Raw genomic sequence first — 18,336 nt, 5'->3', positions numbered from 1 at the left:
AGATGTATTTTAATGTGTTTGTGGGGGGAGGTGAGCTCCACATCCCGCTACTCCATCATCTTGATCCACCTTCCAACCCATGTTTATTGTTTTTGCAGTTTATCTGTTTACAGTGTTTGAAGCATAAAGAAACCTATTCTCTCTTCAATTACTCAGCCATAAAAAGGAACAAAATTGGGTCATTTGTAGAGATGTGGATGGACGTAGAGTCTGTCATACAGAGTGAAGTAAGCCAGAAAGAGAAAAACAAATATCTCATATTAACGCATATATGTGGAATCTAGAAAAATGGTACAGATGAACCTATTTGAGGGCAGGAATAGAGACGTAGACGTAGAGAACAGACATGTGGACACGGTGGGGAAGGGGAGGGTGGGATGAACTGGGAGATTAGGATGGACATATATACACTACCATGAATAAAATAGACAGCTAGCGGGAACAAGCTATAAAGCACAGGAAGCTCAGCTCCATGCCCCGTGATGACCTAGATGGGTGGGATGGGGGTGGGGAGGGAGGTCCAAGAAGGAGGGGATATGGGTATCCATATAGCTGATTCACTTCATTGTACAGCAGAAGTTAACACAACATTGTAAAGCAATTATACTCCAATTAAAAAAAAAACACCTGGGGGCTTCCCTGGTAGCGCAGTGGTTGAGAATCTGCCTGCCAATGCAGGGGACACGGGTTCGAGCCCTGGTCTGGGAAGATCCCACATGCCGCGGAGCAACTGGGCCCGTGAGCCGCAACTACTGAGCCTGCGCGTCTGGAGCCTGTGCTCCGCAACGGGAGAGGCCGCGATAGTGAGAGGCCCGCGCACTGCGATGAAGAGTGGCCCCCGCTTGCCACAACTAGAGAAAGCCCTCGCACAGAAACGAAGACCTAACACAGCCGTAAATAAATAAAAATAAAAATTTAAAAAAAATTATTAAAAAACAACAACAACAAAAAAACACCTTTTTTATGTTCTCTTCAAATGTGCGTATACGTGGAAAGATATCTATCTCTCCTGCTTTCAAATCCAACATTTACCTGTTTTCTGCTTGAAATTCCCGTTGGCTAATACCTGACCAGGGACCATGAGACTATGGAAAATATTCAAAATGCTTGCTTATGGAAAAATTAAACCACAACAATTTTAGCCAAGAAGTGAAACCAGGAAGCACATATGTTATATAAATTCCAGGACTTCCCTGGTCGTGCAGTGGTTAAGAGTCCTCCTGCCAATGCAGGGGACACGGGTTCGAGCCCTGGTCCGGGAAGATCCCACATGCCGCGGAGAAACTAAGCCCGTGCGCCACAGCTACTGAGCCTGCGCTCTAGGGCCCACGGGCCACAACTACTGAGCCCACGCGCCACAACTACTGAAGCCTGTGTGCCTAGAGTCTGTGCTCCACAACAAGAGAAGCCACTGCAATAAGAAGCCCGCGCACCGCAACAAAGAGTAGCCCCCTCTCGCCGCAACTAGAGAAAGCCTGCGTGCAGCAAAGAAGACCCAACGCAGCCAAAAATAAATAAATAAATAAATAAATTCCAAATATTATGAGTTTTCACAATAAGAGCTGAGGTAAAGAGGCCTTTAGTGTGATGTTTCATGTTTCCTTGACTACAAATTAGACCGTTTTGTGTTTTTGCTTGTGTGTTTGTTTGCAGGATGTTCCCCAACCAGGGATTGAACCCAGGCCACGGCAGTGAGAGTGCTGAGTCCTAACCACTAGGCTACCAGGGAACTCCAGAATTAGACTATGTTTAATATTTGCTGCAGTGGTAAGTGTCAGGAGCTTCAATATCCTCTAGTATCCTTGTATTTTTCTCTGCTACTGTGTTTGGGTATCCCTAGAAATTCATTTATAGGTAGAGTCTGTGTCTGGTATTTGTTTTAATCCACTCTTTTTATACTGGAACCCTGTTGATATGGTGGTCAGGTGTGTGATGGGAAAATGTTCTCACGTTATAATTGAACCTGTTATGTTTTGGGGGGAGAGAATCCCTGGACTCTGTCAGAGAGGTTCTTGGCTTTTATTCCTCACCTTTTGTTAGATCAAAAACCTGAAGGGTCAGGAAGTTGTCTGGCAGCTCTTTCCCCAGTCAGATAAGACTTCGGCAAATTAGTTTTCCTTGAGGGATGACCTCAGTTACAGAGAACACGATGCTTTGTGTTTGTATCAAAATGTTTTCCCCCCATTTCCTGCATGGATCATGAGTCAATTTTCCCCAATCTTCCCACTGAGAACTTGTTTGGGCTCCTGTAGGAAAAACTAATGAATTTTTTGGGGCTCCAGAAGACTGGCTCCTCTTAGAGCTTTTAACTCTCAAGCTAGTCTATACTGTGTATCCAGCAATTCTATTATACTTTATGAGTTCCTAGCAGTTGCTGGCTCCAGTGGCTTCTACTTTCAGTAATTCTCTATACTCAACCAACTCTCGTTTGGGGGCACTGGTTTACCGTATAACCTCAAGTATCTTATGGAGGGAATTCCCTGGCGGTCCAGTGGTTAGGACTCCACGCTTCCACTGCTGGGGGCATGGGTTCGATCCCTGTCGGGGAACTAAGACCCCACATGCCGTGCGGCATGGCCAAAAAAATCTTATGGATCTAAGAAGGGGTGTGGATTTCTGGTTTGTTCAGTATTTTTTTGTTTTAAAAATGAGAAGGATGAACAGAATCCATCTACTCACCTCTGTTGCTCTATATTTTTCCCTTTTGAGACTAAATCATTTTCACTTATTGATTCTACTGCTAGTGCCCACGCGGGTGGTTTCAAAGTTTTTCTTTTGTGACCAATGATAAAACATTATCATTGGGATCTTTCTATTTGGGTTTCTCTCCTCATCTTATAAAAATTCCCTACACTGAACACCTGTTTGTCACCCAAAAGACATTATCCATTGGTTACTGTCTGTGTTACCACTGCAGTATTTGGGGGCAGGATTAACACCCTACCTAAACTGGGATCTGTTGTCCATAGTAATGTTGTCACATTCATCAGAAAACAGAAAAAGTTTTATTACTCGAGTACTTTCAAAGGAGAGTAGGGCAAGGGTAAGTGGATTCAGGTGGCTTGTGCAAAGGAGAATGGGCTGGCCCTTTAATGCGTGTAGGGGTAGAAGCTGCAGGTTTTCAAGGTTTGGCCCTCCTACCTGCTGCCACAAAAATAAAAGGCTCACGTGTCAACCTTTGTAAATATTTAACTCACTGTGAGCCAGGCAGGGTGAGCAGGTATCTGAAGCAATTAAGACTCCAATATCAACTTGAGGCCAATGTCTTTTATTAAAGTTCACTCCTGAGGTTTATTGACTGAATGATGAAACATCTCACTTAAATAAATTAGAATATTAATTGAAAAGCCATGTGTAAGGCACAAGTACATATTACAATTAAGATGACAAAGCCTCGGGAATTCCCTGGTGGTCCAGTGGTTAGGTCTCTGTGCTCTCACTGCTGAGAGCCTGGGTTTGATTCCTGGTTGGGGAGCTAAGATCCCACAAGCCGTGTGGCGTGGCTAGAAAAAAAAAAAAAAAAAAAGATGACGAAGCCTCAAAAAAAAAAATTGAATCTAGTCATCGCAGGGTGTAGTAGAGATACAGGGATGTGTCAGTATGACCCCAGAATTATGTTCATATATTTTCAAAATGTTATTTTTTAATTTGTTGTCTCATTTGTCGTGTAATAGGTGGCACCATGACAGTGTAGCCTACCCACGTGCAGCAAACAGCTCTTTTACAGGAACAGAACTCTCCCTGGCTGGCTAATAAATAGTCCAAAGCCAAGTGAACATCAGCTACCATGGCTGCCAGGGAGTTGTTCTTCATGGAAAACATCTAAGACATTAGCTGTCTGCTACCTGTATTTTGAGTGTCTTGGACATTTCATGATTGGCATTAATGATGTGTTTGTTGGGCTTCCCTGGTGGCGCAGTGGTTGAGAATCTGCCTGCCAATGCAGGGGATGCGGGTTTGAGCCCTGGTCTGGGAAGATCCCACATGCCGCGGAGCAACTAGGCCCGTGAGCCACAATTACTGAGCCTGCGCGTCTGGAGCCTGTGCTCCGCAACAAGAGAGGCCGCGATCGTGAGAGGCCCGCGCACCGCGATGAAGAGTGGCTCCCACTTGCCGCAACTGGAGAGGGCCCTCGCACAGAAACGAAGACCCAACACAGCCATAAATAAATAAATAAATAATAATTTTTAAAAAAATGATGTGTTTGTTGAATGACATCATGTGTGCACAGGTCGGTGTCTGTGTCTCCTATGATAATGAGCATGTGAGTGCAAATGGTAGAAAAACAGCACATTTGTGTTGGGTGGGCCAGAAGGGTTTTGAAGGAGGGTGCCCACAATGAAATATTGACACACAGGTTGCACAGAATACGGGTGATGGTAGGAGGGGGACCAGGGAGTTGGATATAACAGTGGTGTCCGGAGTGCACTATGATAATAAACCAAAGACCTGTAGAGGTGACCATTCTGACAGAAATGTCTAGTATAGAAGGGCTTCTACTTATAAGGTGCCCGTAAGCCTGATGACCAGAACAAAGTAATAGGCTCCAAAGACTGGTGATTGAATCTAATTAATGGCTCCAACAGGAGGAAGACCTATCTATAAGAAAGCAAGGTGGAGGGGATTAACCAAGATGGTGGAGTAGAAGGACGTGCTCTCACTCCCTCTTGCGAGAGCACCAGAATCACAACTGTCTGCTGGACAATCATTGACAGGAAGACCCTGGACTTCACCAAGGAGGATACCCCACATCCAAGGACAGAGGAGAAGCCACAGTGAGACGGTAGGAGGGGTGCAATCAGAGTAAAATCTAATCCCATAACTGCTGGGTGGGTGACTCACAGACTGGCGAACACTTATACCACAGAAGTCCACCCACTGGAGTGAAGGTTCTGAGCCCCACATCAGGCTTCCCAACCTGGGGGTCCGGCAACGGGAGGAGGAATTCCTAGAGAATCAGACTTTGAAGCCTAGTGGGAATTGATTGCAGGACTTCAACAGGACTGGGGGAAACAGAGACCCCACTCTTGGAGGGTACACACAAAGTAGTGTGCGCATCGGGACCCAGGGGAAGGAGCAGTGACCCTGGGGGAGACTGAACCAGACCTACCTGCTGGTGTTGGGGGGTCTCCTGCAGAGGCGGGGGGTGGCTCTGTTTCACTGTGGGGACAAGGACTCTGGCAGCGGAGGTTCTGGGAAATGCTCCTTGGTGTGAGCCCTCCCAGAGTCTGCCATTAACCCCACCAAAGAGCCCAGGTAGGCTCCAGTGTTGGGTTGCCTCAGGCAAAACAACCAACAGGGAGGGAACCCAGCCCCACCCATCAACAGTCAAGTGGATTAAAGTTTTACTGAGCTCTGACCGCCACAGCAACAGTCAGCTCTACCCACCACCAGAGCCTCCCATCAAGCCTCTTAGATAGCCTCAACCACCAGAGGGCAGACAGCAGAAGCAAGAAAAACTACAATCCTGCAGCCCGTGGACCAAAAACTACAGTTACAGAAAGATAGACAAGATGAAAAGGCAGAGGGCTATGTACCAGATGAAGGAACAAGAAAAAACCCCAGAAAAACAACTAAATGAAGTGGAGATAGGCAACCTTCCAGAAAAAGAATTCAGAATAATGATAGTGAAGATGATCCAGGACCTCGGAATAAGAATGGAGGCAAAGATTGAGAAGATGCAAGAAATGATTAACAAAGACCTAGAAGAATTAAAGAACAAACAAACAGAGATGACCAATACAATAACTGAAATGAAAACTACACTAGAAGGAATCAATAGCAGAATAACTGAGGCAGAAGAACGGATAAGTGACCTGGAAGACAGAATGGTGGAATTCACTGCTGCGGAACAGACTAAAGAAAAAAGAATGAAAAGAAATGAAGACAGCTTAAGAGACCTCTGGGACAACATTAAACGCAACAACATTCGCATTATAGGGGTCCCAGAAGGTGAAGAGAGAGAGAAGGGACCAGAGAAAATATTTGAAGAGATTATAGTCGAAAACTTCCCTAACATGGGAAAGGAAATAGCCACCCAAGTCCAGGAAGCGCAGAGAGTCCCATACAGGATAAACCCAAGGAGAAACACGCCGAGACACATAGTAATCAAAGTGGCAAAAATTAAAGACAAAGAAAAATTATTGAAAGCAGCAAGGGAAAAACGACAAATAACATACAAGGGAACTCCCATAAGGTTAACAGCTGATTTCTCAGCAGAAACTCTGCAAGCCAGAAGGGAGTGGCATGATATACTTAAAGTGATGAAAGGGAAGAACCTACAACCAAGATTACTCTACCCGGCAAGGATCTCATTTAGATTTGATGGAGAAATCAAAAGCTTTACAGACAAGCAAAAGCTAAGAGAATTCAGCACCACCAAACCAGCTCTACAACAAATGCTAAAGGAACTTCTCTAAGTGGGAAACACAAGAGAAGAAAAGGACCTACAAAAACAAACCCAAAACAATTAAGAAAATGGTCATAGGAACATACATATCAATAATTACCTTAAACGTGAATGGATTAAATGCCCCAACCAAAAGACATAGACTGGCTGAATGGATACAAAAACAAGACCCATATATATGCTGTCTACAAGAGACCCACTTTAGACCTAGGGACACATACAGACTGAAAGTGAGGGGATGGAAAAAGATATTCCATGCAAATGGAAATCAAAAGAAAGCTGGAGTAGCTATACTCATATCAGATAAAATAGACTTTAAAATAAAGAATGTTACAAGAGACAAGGAAGGACACTACATAATGATCAAGGGATCAATCCAAGAAGAAGATATAACAATTATAAATATATATGCACCCAACATAGGAGCACCTCAATACATAAGGCAACTGCTAACAGCTATAACAGAGGAAATCGACAGTAACACAATAATAGTGGGGGACTTGAACACCTCACTTACACCAATGAACAGATCATCCAAAATGAAAATGAATAAGGAAACAGAAGCTTTAAATGACACAATAGACCAGTTAGATTTAATTGATATATATAGGACATTCCATCCAAAAACAGCAGATTACACTTTCTTCTCAAGTGCGCACGGAACATTCTCCAGGATAGATCACATCTTGGGTCACAAATCAAGCCTCAGTAAATTTAAGAAAATTGAAATCATATCAAGCATCTTTTCTGACCACAACGCTATGAGATTAGAAATGAATTACAGGGAAAAAAACGTAAAAAAGACAAACACATGGAGGCTAAACAATACGTTACTAAATAACCAAGAGATCACTGAAGAAATCAAAGAGGAAATAAAAAAATACCTAGAGACAAATGACAATGAAAACACGACGACCCAAAACCTATGGGATGCAGCAAAAGCGGTTCTAAGAGGGAAGTTTATAGCTATACAAGCCTACCTAAAGAAACAAGAAAAATCTCAAGTAAACAATCTAACCTTACACCTAAAGAAACTAGAGAAAGAAGAACAAACAAAACCCAAAGTTAGCAGAAGGAAAGAAATCATAAAGATCAGAGCAGAAATAAATGAAATAGAAACAAAGAAAACAATAGCAAAGATCAATAAAACTAAAAGTTGGTTCTTTGAGAAGATAAACAAAATTGATAAGCCATTAGCCAGACTCATCAAGAAAAAGAGGGAGAGGACTCAAATCAATAAAATCAGAAATGAAAAAGGAGAAGTTACAACAGACACTGCAGAAATACAAAGCATCCTAAGAGACTACTACAAGAAACTTTATTCCAATGAAATGGACAACCTGGAAGAAATGGACAAATTCTTAGAAAGGTATAACCTTCCAAGACTGAACCAGGAAGAAACAGAAAATATGAACAGACCAATCACAAGGAATGAAATTGAAACTGTGATTAAAAATCTTCCAACAAACAAAAGTCCAGGACCAGATGGCTTCACAGGTGAATTCTATCAAACATTTAGAGAAGAGCTAACACCTATCCTTCTCAAACTCTTCCAAAAAATTGCAGAGGAAGGAACACTCCCAAACTCATTCTACGAGGCCACCATCACCCTGATACCAAAACCAGACAAAGACACTACAAAAAAAGAAAATTACAGACCAATATCACTGATGAATATAGATGCAAAAATCCTCAACAAAATACTAGCAAACAGAATCCAACAACACATTAAAAGGATCATACACCACGATCAAGTGGGATTTATCCCAGGGATGCAAGGATTCTTCAATATATGCAAATCAATCAATGTGATACACCATATTAACAAACTGAAGAATAAAAACCATATGATCATCTCAATAGATGCAGAAAAAGCTTTTGACAAAATTCAACACCCATTTATGATAAAAACTCTCCAGAAAGTGGGCATAGAGGGAACCTACCTCAACATAATAAAGGCCATATATGACAAACCCACAGCAAACATCATTCTCAATGGTGAAAAACTGAAAGCATTTCCTCTAAGATCAGGAACGAGACAAGGATGTCCACTCTCACCACTATTATTCAACATGGTTCTGGAAGTCCTAGCCACGGCAATCAGAGAAGAAAAAGAAATAAAAGGAATACAAATTGGAAAAGAAGAAGTAAAACTGTCACTGTTTGCGGATGACATGATACTATACATAGAGAATCCTAAAACTGCCACCAGAAAACTGCTAGAGCTAATTAATGAATATGGTAAAGTTGCAGGATACAAAATTAATGCACAGAAATCTCTTGCATTCCTATACACTAATGATGAAAAATCTGAAAGAGAAATTATGGAAACACTCCCATTTACCATTGCAACAAAAAGAATAAAATACCTAGGAATAAACCTACCTAGGGAGACAAAAGACCTGTATGCAGAAAACTATAAGACACTGATGAAAGAAATGAAAGATGATACCAACAGATGGAGAGATATACCATGTTCTTGGATTGGAAGAATCAACATTGTGAAAATGACTCTACTGCCCAAAGCAATCTACAGATTCAATGCAATCCCTATCAAATTACCAATGGCATTTTTTACGGAGCTAGAACAAATCATCTTAAAATTTGTATGGAGACACAAAAGACCCCGAATAGCCAAAGCAGTCTTGAGGCAAAAAAATGGAGCTGGAGGAATCAGACTCCCTGACTTCAGACTATACTACAAAGCTACAGTAATCAAGACAATATGGTACTGGCACAAAAACAGAAACATAGATCAATGGAACAAGATAGAAAGCCCAGAGATTAACCCACGCACCTATGGTCAACTAATCTATGACAAAGGAGGCAAAGATATACAATGGAGAAAAGACAGTCTCTTCAATAAGTGGTGCTGGGAAAACTGGACAGCTACATGTAAAAGAATGAAATTAGAATACTCCCTAACACCATACACAAAAATAAACTCAAAATGGATTAGAGACCTAAATATAAGACTGGACACTATAAAACTCTTAGAGGAAAACATAGGAAGAACACTCTTTGACATAAATCACAGCAAGATCTTTTTTTTTTTTTTAAACATGAATTTTTAATTTTTAATTAATTAATTAATTAATTTTTGGTTGTGCTGGGTCTTCATTTCTGTGCGAGGGCTTTCTCGAGTTGCGGCGAGCGGGGGCCACTCTTCATCGCGGTGCGCGGGCCTCTCACTGTCGCGGCCTCTCTTGCTGCGGAGCACAGGCTCCAGACGCGCAGGCTCAGTAGCTGTGGCTCACGGGTCCAGTTGCTCCACAGCATGTGGGATCTTCCCAGACCAGGGCTTGAACCCGTGTCCCCTGCATTAGCAGGCAGATTCTCAACCACTGCACCACCAGGGAAGCCCTAGCAAGATCTTTTTTGATCCACCTCCTAGAGTAATGGAAATAAAAACAAAAATAAACAAATGGGACCTAATGAAACTTCAAAGCTTTTGCACAGCAAAGGAAACCATAAACAAGACGAAAAGACAACCCTCAGAATGGGAGAAAATATTTGCAAACGAATCAACGGACAAAGGATTAATCTCCAAAATATATAAACAGCTCATTCAGCTCAATATTAAAGAAACAAACACCCCAATCCAAAAATGGGCAGAAGACCTAAATAGACATTTCTCCAAAGAAGACATACAGACGGCCACGAAGCACATGAAAAGATGCTCAACATCACTAATTATTAGAGAAATACAAATCAAAACTACAATGAGGTATCACCTCACTCCTGTTAGAATGGGCATCATCAGAAAATCAACAAACAACAAATGCTGGGGAGGGTGTGGAGAAAAGGGAACCCTCTTGCACTGTTGGTGGGAATGTAAATTGATACAGCCGCTATGGAGAACAATATGGAGGTTCCTTAAAAAACTAAAAATAGAATTACCATATGACCCAGCAATCCCACTACTGGGCATATACCCAGAGAAAACCGTAATTTAAAAAGACACATGCACCCGAATGTTCATTGCAGCACTATTTACAATAGCCAGGTCATGGAAGCAACCTAAATGCCCACCAACAGACGAATGGATAAAGAAGATGTGGTACATATATACAATGGAATATTACTCAGCCATAAAAAGGAACGAAATTGAGTCATTTGTTGAGAAGTGGATGGATCTAGAGACTGTCATACAGAGTGAAGTAAGTCAGAAAGAGAAAAACAAATATCGTATATTAATGCATGTATGTGGAACCTAGAAAAATGGTACAGATGAGCCGGTTTGCAGGGCAGAAGTTGAGACACAGATGTAGAGAATGGACATATGGACACCAAGGGGGGAAAACTGCGGTGGGGTGGGGATGGTGGTGTGCTGAATTGGGCGATTGGGATTGACATGTATACACTGATGTGTATAAAATTGATGCCTAATAAGAACCTGCAGTATAAAACAACAAACAAAACAAAACAGCCAATACTAAACTTTCATTGGGGTATTTGTATGGAAATATGTTAATATAAATGTTTCAGACATTACATGAAATTTCTAAAAATCTTATATTTGAATTTGTATGGAAATATGTATGGAAATATGTTAATATAAATGTTTCAGACATTACATGAAATTTCTAAAAATCTTATATTTGAATTTGTATGGAAATATGTATGGAAATATGTTAATATAAATGTTTCAGACATTACATGAAATTTCTAAAAATCTTATATTTGAATTTGTATGGAAATATGTATGGAAATATGTTAATATAAATGTTTCAGACATTACATGAAATTTCTAAAAATCTTATATTTGAATTTGTATGGAAATATGTATGGAAATATGTTAATATAAATGTTTCAGACATTACATAAAATTTCTAAAAAAAAAAAAAAAAAAAGAAAGCAAGGTGGGGACTTTCCTGGTGGCACAGTGGTTAAGGATCCGCCTGCCAATGCAGGGGACACGGGTTCGAGCCCTGGTCCGGGAAGATCCCACATGCCGCGGAGCAACTAAGCCCGTGCACCACAACTACTGAGCCTGCGCTCTAGAGCCCACGAGCCACAACTACTGAGCCCGTGTGCCACAATTACTGAGCCCACACGCCTAGAGCCTGTGCTCTGCAACAAGAGAGCCCCTGCAATGAGAAGCCCGCGCACTGCAACGCACCCGCTCGCGGCAACTAGAGAAAGCCCATGCGCAGCAAAGAAGACCCAACGCAGCCAAAAATAAAAAAAAAAAAGAAAGCAAGCAAGCAAGGTGGGACTTCATGGTGGTTCAGTGGTTAGGACTCCATGCTTCCACTGCAGGGGGCACGGGTTCCATCCCTGGTCGGGGAACTAAGATCCCACATGCTGCACAGTGTGCCAAAAAAAAAGAAAAAGAAGAAAGCAAGGTATAAGTAAGCCATTAGGCCACTATGAGTGTTATAACCTGAGGTCATTATGGGAGGTCCTCTGAATGCCTTTTTCAAGAGCCCAGTGTTGTGTATTCCCAGAATTCAGTTGATAATATCAATAATTTCTAGTGTGTCTTGGTGGCTCCTTGTATCTTGGGTCATGGTGAGAGCATAACAAGTAGCCAACAGAGAGCATGAGGGGCCCTAGAAAGTCTGTTTGTCAAAAGCTGTAGGGACCCCTTCCTTGGCCTGTAAAGAAAGTCCATCAGTTATATTACCAGTGGTATGTTTTTTCACCTCAGGTGCATTGGTCAGTCACTAAGTTAGCCGTGGTAGAGGAGGGAAGTCCCTTGAATTTTGCCTAACCTTTAGATTAGAGGCCACTTGGGACTTCCCTGGCAATCCAGTGGTTAAGACTCTGCACTTCCACCGCAGGGGGCATGGGTTCGATACCTGGTTGGGGAACTAAGATCTTGCATGCTGTGCAATGCAGCTGGAAAAAAAAAAAAAAAAAAAAAAGATTAGAGGCCACTAAATGGTTATAGATTACCATTTACTCACAGGTCAAATTTAATACCATTAGAGCTCAGGCACAAGTATGTGGTCAGAAAGTTGCGTAAATTTATTGCTCTGAACAGTGAAATGAGCCTCTGCAGATTAGGGTTTAATATGTGAAGAGTAAGGATGGCGCTGATTTGTACATGGATTTTGTGAGGCAAGTTAATCTCAGAGTTCTTTATGCCAAAGGGGGAAACCTTGGATAAGGAGTTGTTATTGGTGTAATCAAACAGGTGGATCATGGGCAATGGCCAAAGGATCTGTAACAATGTGCAGATGAGTTTGATTCTTGGCAAGGTAATTCTCTACTGCTAGCATGATTGCCTGGAGTTTGACTAATCCATCTGATGCTTGGGTCCAATCTTCCATCTTGGATGGCCTGTTTGACCTAGAGACAAAATGCAGCATCTCTGCAGTGGACCCCATCAGGTGTGGTGACGGCACACTCTATATAAAGTATGTGAACCACCTGGTCACTCATGTGACCCCAAGTGACTCCCCAAATGGCCAATGTGTCTAGAAAAGAAGTGACCAACTTCAAAACAGATGGCATCCATCAGAGAACAGGGCAACACACTTCCTCCTCTGGATGGGATATGCCAGCAGCACCATGTTTGGCTCTATTCTGTAAATACCAATATATGTTCAAAGAGAAGGCCTCTGGTTAGAAAGCCTGAGGGGCCCTGCATTTATGACCCAATGCCAAATGGGAAGCTGACTTTAAGGGATCATCAGCTCAGGCCCTGGGAGGTCTTCCATTACACAAAGACTCTCAGCTGCCAGCAGTGGGGTCTGTATTTGCGTGCAGTAACAACTAAGAATAGTTTCTGGCATAAGAATGCCTTATGTAACTTATGTCCACCATGGATGGTTTAAAGACTCTTGGACACATAATAGTAGGCTGCTAAAGCCTCTATAATAAAGCAATGTGGGGAGATAATGTTGAGTGTTATTTCGAAAAATACTACAGCTACTTGTTTCCCACTTCGAGGCCAGTTACTTTTTAGTGTTGTACGAATAAGTAAGCAAGCAGATCTGATAAACATGTGATGCCTGTGGTCTCTGTGGCTGATGGAATGTGCCCGTGACATGGGTTCTGCCAACTGCTTCTGTCACCCTCGCAACTCACAGCTCCCTGGTGTTGCCTCAGAAGAATTTTCCAGAGTGAGACATGTGTGAATTTCTAAAGATGTTTCCACGTAAGTAAGCACAGAGTAGGCTTGAGAGGGGGAAATGGTCTATGGATGGCCATGAAGGAAATGATGCTGATGCACACAGATGAGGATGTCCCCAGGAAGAGCCCACTTGGGATACACCTTTATGTTTCAGAACCACAGTATTTCAACAGATCTGTCCGAGGAACCCGACTTAAACTCAAAAGAGATCTGGGAACCCTCCCACTTCACTCCTAGTTATATGCATGAGGCGAGGGCAGGTGTAACCCTAGAGGGTGTTTTTTCAATTAAGACAGGGTTGTAAGAAAGGTCTCTTGTGGCCCATGTCCTTCAGTTCTTCCTAAGAAAGATCCCACAGTGGTGGAAAAAAAGAGTTGAACACATAATCAAAGTTCAGGAGAGTTTAACATTCTCCTAGCATATGAAAACGCTTGTTATATAATTTTAAGTATACTTGTTGAGTGTTCACAAATGTATAGTAATACTGTCATCAAAAGATGGAAAATATCCATCACCTCAAAAAGAACACTCTTGTGGTACCCATTTTAATGAAACCCCTTCAATACATAAGGTAACATTTTTTTTTAAAAAGGAAAAGATTGAATTTCCTTCACTGTTTTAAACTTCGAAGCTGTTACTGCTGTTTCCCACCTGTGAATAGCAAAACAGGCTATGGATTGTGGATCACTGAAACAAAAGAACCCGAGCCACCCGTGCAATGGGAAGACATTGAAAATTTCCCACTTCTCCTTTTAGACTCATTTAGGGTATTACTTAAAATGATATGCTCTCTCTCTCTGCAGGTCATCTCAATTATACCTTGAATGATTTCCTCTAAAGAAGCACAGCTCTTTTTGGTGTTTCCACTGAGAAGTACAGTGGAAACCTACTCATAGAATAAACTCAGGATGGGCTACAATGGTGCAGATAAATACAACTCTTTCTCCAATTGAGAAGAACTCCACAGCTTAATGGGGTATACACTGTGTTAGTCTGTACAGCAGTAAAATGAAAATGCCGAATAGTACAATATTTTGAATATTTATATAAAAATGAAAATCCTCTCAAATGATATTAAACACAACCCTAACCCTAACCCTAACCCTAACCTAGACTGAATGGTGGAAATATCTGTGCCCAAATCAACAGGAAGTCTCCAGTCCCAGATTACAATGTCCACACTCATGACCACATATTATACAAACAAAATTTGTAATGACTGCAAAAATGAAAATGAACCACATCCATATCTTTATCTTTATGGGGAATCTTTATGTTAGTCAAGGAAAGCAGGATGTTCTATGTTGCCCCCTCTACTTCCACACTCAAGCAGTTCCTGAAGAGTGTTTAATATGTATTACATGGCAGAAACATAAGTGATTAGTAATGACATCTTCATTCACTGAGCCTCCTACCAGGATAGAAGAGATATGTATACAACTCAGTCTTTTATATCACATGTCATTTTTCACTTTCCTTCAAAGCCCTTATTTCCATCTTATAAACCAAAGCTTTACCATTTGTTAACCATCTCTCTTTTCCCACAAAAATATAAGCAACAGGACTGCAAGAAGTTGTTTTTCTCACACAGCTATAACCAAATCATACAGTGCCTTGATTATCTGTGCTAAATGAGGTACCTTGACTCTAAACTGCATGGCAATGAGGGATGTTGAAACATTAGCATCAAAAGTATAGTCTCTGAAAGAAAAATACCATATGATATCACTTATATGTAGTATCTAAAATATGACAAATGCACTTATCTACGAAACAGAAACAGACTCACAGATACAGAGAACAGACTTGTGGTTGCCAAGGGGGAGGGGGTTGGTGAGAAGGGAAGGATTGGAGTTTGGGATTAGCAGATGCAAACTATTATATATAGAATAGATAAACAACAAGGACCTACTGTATAGCACAGGGAACTATATTCAATAACCTGTGATAAACTATAATGGAAAAGAATATGAAAAAGAATGTCTGTGTGTATATACATATATATGTATATATGTGAATAACTTTCCTGTACAGCAGAAATTAACACATTGTAAATTAACTATACTTCAATAAAATAAATTCAAAAAGTAAAATTCCCTTAGTATATGAAAATAAAAAAAGAGTACAGTCTCTGAGAAAGAAAGACGTGATTGGAACAGAGGTCCTGTCTTTCTCACCTGCTAGGTTTATGTTCTCTCACAATTTACCTAAACTTATAGGTCTTAGTTGAGTCATAAAGGAGATATTAAAAATATTATGTGGTATACTAAGAAGTGAATTCATGTGTTTTAACTGAGGTGCTTTATAGTAAATGGTGTGTAATACACTGTGGGAAACACATCAATATTTAGATAACAAGTAGGAAAGGCAGAAGCTGTTCCATAGGACCAGGAGTTGGCCTGCATTCACTGCAAGGTCCAGTCTTATCCTGTTGAAGAGATAAGGTACACAGTGACCATGACAAATCAAGACAAGAATAAGGGTGTTTTGTAATCATGTCTCTAAAAATGATAAAAGTGACAATTCCAAATTATAGAAATGACCAATATATCCCTCTTCTTACTAATATGACTGATTAGGGCTTCTCACGAATTAAGTTTAGTTCCACTACATTGTTTTTGTCTTCTAGAAAGGTTTACGATTACCAATGACAAAATAAATTTACCTCCTCATAGCACTCAATACACAAAAACATCTTGGTACCTTGACTAGCAATCGAATCATCCAATATGAGCCAAAATCCTTCAAAAGTCCTAGCAACCTTTTATGTTACACCCCGCAGTCATGTGTACTTGTGGTCATTCTGCTTATTAGAATTCATTACACCCGCCTCTTTGACTTTAAGTATGATCCTGAGGATCAAGGGAAGGATGACACCAAAAAAATCCATGATCTATGTTTTTGGTATTAAGAATGAATGAGAAATTAGTTTCATGATAAAATTAACTATAAAAGAATAAAAAATAAAATTTGCCTGAGAGAAAAAATACCTGAACTTATATTATATGTAAACAATAAAATTGACTTAATGTATAATGATTAAATGAAGAAAACTGCAAAGATCATTTGAAAACCAATAATTAAAATGAGATATATTAATATATCCTCTCAGGAAATGAAAATTTGTTAGCATACTACGGCTTAGAAAAGTTTATGAAACAACTACAGAAGCATTTGTTCGACAAAAAAATGTACATACTCTTAATCACATACAATCAAACACAACTGAAAACATATTGAGGGATTATATTTAGCTATAAGTAACAGAAAACACCCAGTCTTCTCCATATGAGGAAGATGCTTATTCTCACACTGAAGGACTGAGTCAAGGCAGCCACTGCACAATGCAGCAGAGAAACAAACTCCCATGTCGCTCTTTTTGGTTGCACCACTGTGAATGTCATGGTGAATCAGGAAAACATACTCACTAGCACGGTTAACAACATAAGGTGTTTCCTATACATGTTAGACTTTACACAGATATAGTCTAGAGGACAGGGTAAATACTCCCAACCATGAAAGCCTGAATTAGTTTCCTGGTGGATACATGAGGCCTTACCAAAAAAATCCAAACTCTCATGAATCTTTGAGGTGGAACTAGTGAAGACATCAGTGGAAAGCTACACCACTAAGAAAATGGAAATGAAATAGCTGATCATCGTTTTGAGTACACTCTTCACTGGAAGGAAAAATAATCTGGAAACTGGGCTAGAAGATTGCTTTCTCAAAGCTCCTATGTATCTGTCTCTCCCTCTGCTGGCTACAAAGTCTGAGTAATGCCTTCTTTGCTTCTGCCTTCCAAATCTCATGCAAGTAAGGCTATTGGTAAATTCTGACAAGGAACCATAAAGAGGATGGATTCTGGAAAATCTAGTTCCTTAAATTACTCTGGATATCTCCAACTCCAGATTCTTTGTCCCATCACAGGCCCTCTTCTTTTTTTTCTTTGCCATGCTGCATGGCTTGTGGGATCTTAGTTCCCCAACCAGGAATTGAACCCAGGACCATGCCTGGGTTCACTCGGTGAAAGCACAGAGTCCTAACCACTGGAGCACCAGGGAATTCCCACAGGCCACTCTCCTTAATTCAAAGTCTATTCAGCAAATTATAGTCAGAAGGAAAGATATAAAGCAAAGGCCCAAATATGAAAATAGTAATTCACAGGAAACTATATTCTTTCATAAATGAGGCATACATAAATATTTATTCAACTGTTTACTAGTATGGAAAATGGAAAAAGACTCTTATACCTGTCACCCTAAAAAAGGAGCTTTTCAGTAAGAAAGGTAGACTATACCTAATAAACTAGAGACATCAAGGAACTTTCACAAGGCCAGTAGGAAAATCCCAACAAATACCACACTGTCATTTTTCAATGGCACTTAACACAGAACAAATAAAATGTTATTAAAAAATTAAACCTAACTGCATATTAGAAATCCACTTCAATTTACCCATCAGTTCAAGAGGCTTCAAAATACAAAGAGAAAATATCATTAACTCATTTAACAAAAAAGAACTACCTATTAATCTTATGTATTACTATTGAAAGGCAACTCACAGAATTACCTCACCTCAATCGCCGTTTCTAAAAGTCATTGGTAGGCAGGTATAAAATAAGCTACAAGGATATATGGTACAAACAAGGAATACAGTCAATATTTTATAATAACTACAAATGGAGTATAACCTTTAAGAATTGTGAATAACTATATTGTATGCCTGTAACATATAATATTGTACAGCAACTATACTTCAATAAAAATAAAAATAAAATAATAAAAACAATAATTGGTAAAAATCCACAGTCCAATGATGTCCTTTAAGAAAGAGGCTGGGCATC

The sequence above is a fragment of the Eschrichtius robustus genome, chromosome 2, assembly GCF_028021215.1.
Source record: "Eschrichtius robustus isolate mEscRob2 chromosome 2, mEscRob2.pri, whole genome shotgun sequence".
Taxonomy (NCBI): domain Eukaryota; kingdom Metazoa; phylum Chordata; class Mammalia; order Artiodactyla; family Eschrichtiidae; genus Eschrichtius; species Eschrichtius robustus.
The sequence above is the reverse complement of the archived record's forward strand: the minus strand, read 5'-3'. Positions refer to the sequence as shown.